Source organism: Oncorhynchus mykiss, chromosome 15 (genome assembly GCF_057628025.1).
Source record: "Oncorhynchus mykiss isolate SJ-2025 chromosome 15, ASM5762802v1, whole genome shotgun sequence".
Taxonomy (NCBI): domain Eukaryota; kingdom Metazoa; phylum Chordata; class Actinopteri; order Salmoniformes; family Salmonidae; genus Oncorhynchus; species Oncorhynchus mykiss.
In genome coordinates, this window is record NC_143036.1 from 10353478 (window position 1) to 10360000 (window position 6523).

Genomic DNA, 6523 nt, shown 5'->3' on the forward strand with positions numbered 1-6523 from the left:
AAAATGACAAATAAGGCATGAACATCTACTGTATACACATTTTGACAGTTTATATGGGCATCGTATTTGCTACATGCTGATTGGTGTGGATGTAGCGTTAAGATTTGAAATGGACCAATGTCTGAGAAGTTGATTATTACTTTTGACAGAATTAAAATGAGTTGACATGTATTTATTTTTGTTTGATTGATATTTCTATTCACAAGGAGGTTGGCTGTATTTCGCTGTTTCTCTCTGAAAGGCCTTTTTAAACATGGTGCTGTTTTCACCCAAGCAATATCTGTCAAAAGTAGGACACCGGGCCGTGATTGGGCGTCCCATAGGGCAGCGCACGATTGGTCCTGCGTCATCAGGGTTTGGCCCGGGGTAGGCCGTCATTGTCGTTCGTTCTTAAACTGACTTGCCAGGTTAAATAAACGTTAAATAAAATAAAATAAATAAAAAATATTCACAGAACTGTTGTTTCACTCAAGGCTACCTGTTACACGACTTGGACTTGGGATCTCATGGGTCAATGTTTCTCTGTAATATCCGTCTGCAGTACGTACACGACCTACAGGAAGCTGTGCGCCGCGCCCTGCCATCCACTATTGCAGCAGCGGAGACGCTAGAATCATGGTCAATTAATCCACGGTGTGAACGAACGCTCAAACTTTACACCCTAACCCAAGCACTCCGTTCTGCCACCTCTGGTCTCCTGGCCCCTCCCACCCCTACGGGAGGGCAGCTCCCACCCAATCCAGTCAAAGCTCTTCTCTGTCCTGTCACCCCACTGATGGAACCATCTTCCCCCTTTAGTTAGGACAGCATCCTGCCCATCTTCCAAAAATAATCTGAAACCCTACCTCTTCAAACAGTATTTTAAATAATCCCACGTCAATTATTAAGGTGAAATGTACTTTCTATGACTGTGATATGTGGTTGTCTCACCTAGCTATTTTAAGATGCACTAACGGTAAATCCCTCTGGATCTGCTAAATGAAAGAAGGCTTTTGACTTCCTCTCTGAGAACATTTATGGAACGCTATGACCGCCTATGGGTTCCCACAAGTTCCATCAACATGATAAAATGTATGTCTGTCGACTCCGTGTGCAAAGTGCATGTAAAGGGCCACCTGACAGAGGATATATTAATTAAAGATATTAAATAAAAAATAAAAAAAACAAGAGGTGACGAAAACAACTGTATGTATCTCAAGAGAAACGAAACGGAGGTTTTGAAGCTGATCTTGTAAACATTTTTAAAAAGCAAAGTAGGGGCGCAATGTTCCTTCAGTTCCTTTTAAAATCCTGCGAACTCCATGTCTATCACAGAGCGCTTGCCTTGCACGCAGCAACCAACATAGCCGCGCACTCTGCAAAGCTCCACCAGATCATCCTTCGTGCTACAGTTATAACAAAGTTTAAAGTGTCCGCGTCGCTTGGTTTGCGTCCTCGTCCCTTGTCTCAGTGACCGAGGCGATTGTCTGTGAGCTGGAGCGGAGCTCAGCAGTGCGTTGCTGTGTCCAGTTACATAGCGCGCTGGGCGAGGAGACACGAGGACAGAAAAATATACGACCCCTGGAGAGACGGCATAGAGAGAGAGACCTGAGAAATGTGCTGAGCAGTCAGAGACTGAGATACTGGACGTTTTGGATATGAGAACGCAAACTGTGATTACTCTATCTTTACCTTCATTTCCCTGAGCCACGCCAACGCTCATCTTCTTCTTCAGACTGGTTGAAACTCGCAGCTTCGCTCCTGCTAGATGAACGGGAGTAGTTGGAGATTTCATTTGGTGAGTGGTTTATAAATCTTGGCACTTGAATTGCATTACCTTGACTATATTTTCTTCTTTCCGAATTATACCTTTCACTGAACTGATTAAAGTGCAGTCTTGCAGTCTAAATACTGCAACCTCGGGAGTTTTTATTTTACTGGAGAAAGATTAAACGTTTCCACCTGCTCTGTTCTGTTGTTGTGCACAATTCAACTGTTCATATAGCTAGAATAAATACATATGACACTTTCACCATATAATAATAATAATATTAGCCGATGATATTATTCACAAAATAATAAGAATATCCCGGTGTAGAAGTTTGCAGTGTTTATCTGAAATGTTTTAGTACCGCTTGGTGGTGCTGACGCTGTGATTATTCCCCCTCACACGCGCTTCATGACATTCTCGCCTCTGCCCTATGTAGGTCGATACATTGCGATTCAAATATGAATTTGTATAATAACATATCCACTGGTAATTAAGGCTCGTTTCTCACGGTGTTTTGGTCTGTGCAATTACATAGGTAGGCCTACCGGTCCCATCCTATGATTACATTGTCAGTCTTACCCTTTGCATCTTCTCTGTGCCTATAGACCCATTACATGTGTACAAATCAGCAGCCAAGTAATTAAGCTTTAATTGAAGCACAGTAACACATTAGTTTACAACATATTTGGACTGAAATGTAGTTGAATTTTGTGTGAATTATTGTAATTGACTTTGGTAAGAAACAATTTCCTAGTAAAAGAAAATTCCCCCCAAAATCTGATTAGAATCCAATAGAAATAGAATAGAATTAGAATTCTTTTGGAAAAATCACTAATCCAATAGGATTCTTTTGGAAAAATCACTAATCCAATAGGATTCTTTTGGAAAAATCACTAATCCAATAGGATTTTTTTTTGAAAAATCACTAATCCAATAGGATTATTTTGGAAAAATCACTAATCCAATAGGATTTTTTTTTGAAAAATCACTAATCCAATAGGATTTTTTTGGAAAAATCACTAATCCAATAGGATTTTTGACAGGTTACAATCCTGTTGGACAATGTTTCCAAATTGAACAGGAGGTGGATGTAAGGTCTTGTTTTGTTACGGAATCCTGGATATATGTTTTGTTGTTGTTGACTACTTGACAGTTATTTTGAGGACATACAGCAGTTGACTTCGAATGCATCAGGATTGGCCCTTTTTCTGCCTGGGCACATTTTGCCTTGGTACTCCTCAGTAACAGAACACTGCATTGCCGTCCATTCTGATCCAACACCACAGATTCTGTCTTGTCAGCCCATTACGTTATACGAACCTTTAGTTAGAGACTGGAATCGCTTACAGTATGTCTGTATTGACAAATGTAAAGCTTCATAAGAAAACAAAGACAAGGAGATATCATGAACAATTTCATTGTCCACACTTGTGCTTCAATACCTGTTTGAAGACAAACAATTCACTCCAACACATTGTATTTTACAAAACAGGCTTTAGTCTGTCATCTTTGAACTCAACTCTGGATTTGGAACCCAGTTCCACTGCATTGTTTCATCGTTCCCTCTCTAATCAGGGACTGATTTAGACCTGGGACATCAGTTCCACATTGTTTCATTGTTCCCTCTCTAATCAGGGACTGATTTAGACCTGGGACATCAGTTCCACATTGTTTCATTGTTCCCTCTCTAATCAGGGACTGATTTAGACCTGGGACATCAGTTCCACTGCATTGTTTCATTGTTCCCTCTCTAATCAGGGACTGATTTAGACCTGGGACATCAGTTCCACATTGTTTCATTGTTCCCTCTCTAATCAGGGACTGATTTAGACCTGAGACATCAGTTCCACTGCATTGTTTCATTGTTCCCTCTCTAATCAGGGACTGATTTAGACCTGGGACATCAGTTCCACATTGTTTCATTGTTCCCTCTCTAATCAGGGACTGATTTAGACCTGAGACATCAGTTCCACTGCATTGTTTCATTGTTCCCTCTCTAATCAGGGACTGATTTAGACCTGGGACATCAGTTCCACTGCATTGTTTCATTGTTGCCTCTCTAATCAGGGACTGATTTAGACCTGGGACATCAGTTCCACATTGTTTCATTGTTCCCTCTCTAATCAGGGACTGATTTAGACCTGGGACATCAGTTCCACATTGTTTCATTGTTCCCTCTCTAATCAGGGACTGATTTAGACCTGGGACATCAGTTCCACTGCATTGTTTCATTGTTCCTCTCTAATCAGGGACTGATTTAGACCTGGGACATCAGTTCCACATTGTTTCATTGTTGCCTCTCTAATCAGGGACTGATTTAGACCTGGGACATCAGTTCCACATTGTTTCATCGTTCCCTCTCTAATCAGGGACTGATTTAGACCTGGGACATCAGTTCCACTGCATTGTTTCACTGTTCCCTCTCTAATCAGGGACTGATTTAGACCTGGGACATCAGTTCCACATTGTTTCATCGTTCCCTCTCTAATCAGGGACTGATTTAAACCTGGGACATCAGTTCCACTGCATTGTTTCATTGTTGCCTCTCTAATCAGGGACTGATTTAGACCTGGGACATCAGTTCCACATTGTTTCATTGTTCCCTCTCTAATCAGGGACTGATTTAGACCTGGGACATCAGTTCCACTGCATTGTTTCATTGTTCCCTCTCTAATCAGGGACTGATTTAGACCTGGGACACCATTTGTGCGCAATTCATTATCAGGTAGAACAGAAAACCAGCAGGTTCCGGACCTCGTAAGGTCAGAGTTGAATACCCCTTGTCTATAAGTTGAGGTGACAGTGTGTATGACCTGTTCAGTGTGAGTTCACCTCACCTCAGAAACCTAACTGTCTAGCTCCCGACATCAGCTCCTTATTGGCCTCCATCCCTACCTGTGAGCTCTGATTCATCCTGAGTGTCTCTTTCCATCATGTTAGGTGGTGTAGGAGGATGAGCTATCCTCTGTATTTTACTGCTGAGAGCATTCAGAAACCCTCAGACCCGCATGAATATGAATGCAGCTGTGGAAATTACCTCAGAAATATCTCTTTATATCGCAACTCAACAATACAGGTCTTTGTGACATTTCTACTCTACTTTGTCATAGTGATGGATGTTTCAAATAATTATGAATGTGTCTTTTTTTCCTGAAGGAAGTGATGAACACGGCAATAAGCCTACTGTAATCCCAGAGCCTTTTCTGCTGTGCGGATGGTGCTGTCTCATACTGTGCACCCCGCGACTAACAGTGACCTCAATCCAGATGGCTGAATTACTCTGAGAGTTTTGGCAGAGTTCCCAGAGTTCACCTCTCAGAAAGGCCTGCTCGGCTCGGCCCGTTAAAATCCCTGAAAACACGATAGAAAGTGAGAGAGAGGTAGAGGGAGAGATAAAAGGGAGAAGAGAGAGTGGAGGGGGGTGACGATGGGGGGGAAATTGATCTGATGGGATGCCTCTCTGCAAAGTTACTGGGTTGATATTACAGCTGTTTCAACAAGGAAAACTCACTAGACAGAGAAAACACAATATATGCTGAAAAAAACCCTACCTCCTTCCTTTCTACTCCCAAGCACCATCACAAAGACAACCACTGAAGTGTGCACTTTATTTACAGAGAATTAGAGCAGCTGAGCCTCTCTCTCTTTCTCTCTCTCTCTCTCTCTCTCTCTCTCTCTCTCTCTCTCTCTCTCTCTCTCTCTGTCTCTCTCTCTCTCTGTCTCTCTCTCTCTGTCTCTCTCTTTCTCTCGCTCTCAGCTAATTCTCTCTCCCTCTCTTTCTCTCTCTGTTCCGCTCCTTCTCTCTCCAGTCATTTGGTGTGAATAGCAACATATGATTAGCTAGTGTGATTGATATTTGCTCTGTGCTGGGAATTTGCCTGCTCGCTGACAAGGAACCCCAGCACAAACAAAGCAATTAGTCGCTGTTTGGAGAATACTGGAATGAAAGTGACCTCACGGACCCCAGCGTTCTCTGCGGTCACTATAGAGACAGATTGATCGACAGCACCATTGTTGACCCGCTTTGTGATTGGGCATCTCTTTGGGGAAGGGACTTGGGATTGGGAGCAGGACAGAATGCTGTTTAGGATTAAAATACACATTGTCATGTGTGCATGTGATCTAAACTGACATTACTCTCTTCCTCAGTGCTCTTAAAAATACTTGTGTTACTAATTCAACTGACACGGGCTGGAGAGGACCACTAAAAGAAACTGGCCTTACATAGAAAACCCTTGCAATAACATAGTAGATTAGTTTGTAATCATTGGTTTGAAATGGGGTTTTAATCCCACGCACATTCTCCCAGGCATTGATTTAATGCTGGTCGAAGCAAACATTATAGTCCAACTAAAAACCACATACTTCCTCCCTGACCCCCCAACCCTCAAGTGGTCCGTTCTATCACCCCCCCCCCCCCCCTCTTTAGTTTAGATTTAATGTAGATCCACTTAGTCACCATCTCCTCTCTTCCCTGTCCAGTAGCCTCTTCTGGCTAGAGTAAAAGGTCCTTCTGTAGGATGAAGTATCAAAGAGCCGCCCGGCTGGAGACTTATAACCTTGGCACAGACATCCTACACCTAGGGATGTTGGATAAAGATGGGTGATGGAGGACCATCTTTGTGGATCTGGGTAGACATCGGCACAGATCTAGCATCAGTTTCCCCCACCCTCTAAAACCTAACTTTAACTATAAGGCCTAGAGACAGGCATGAGGTTGGCATGACCTGACCTGACAGAAAAGTGAAATGTGAAAATAAGAGCCATGATTAT

The 6523-nt window shown here is 42.6% G+C and overlaps 1 protein-coding gene across 4 annotated transcripts in view; it reads left to right on the top strand.

Moving 5' to 3' along the window:
- The first annotated feature begins 1274 nt into the window (after positions 1–1274).
- The window catches only part of LOC110489566 (semaphorin-5A), a 295669-nt gene continuing 290420 nt past the window's right edge, over positions 1275–6523 (top strand). For 3 of the 4 annotated variants that reach the window (XR_005036038.2, XR_016486534.1, XM_036943684.2), the window contains exon 1: positions 1302–1777. The gene's annotated coding sequence lies outside the window, so the exon portion shown is untranslated. Of the gene's footprint in view, positions 1778–6523 lie in introns of all 4 variants that reach the window. The other variant, XM_036943683.2, reaches the window with a different exon arrangement.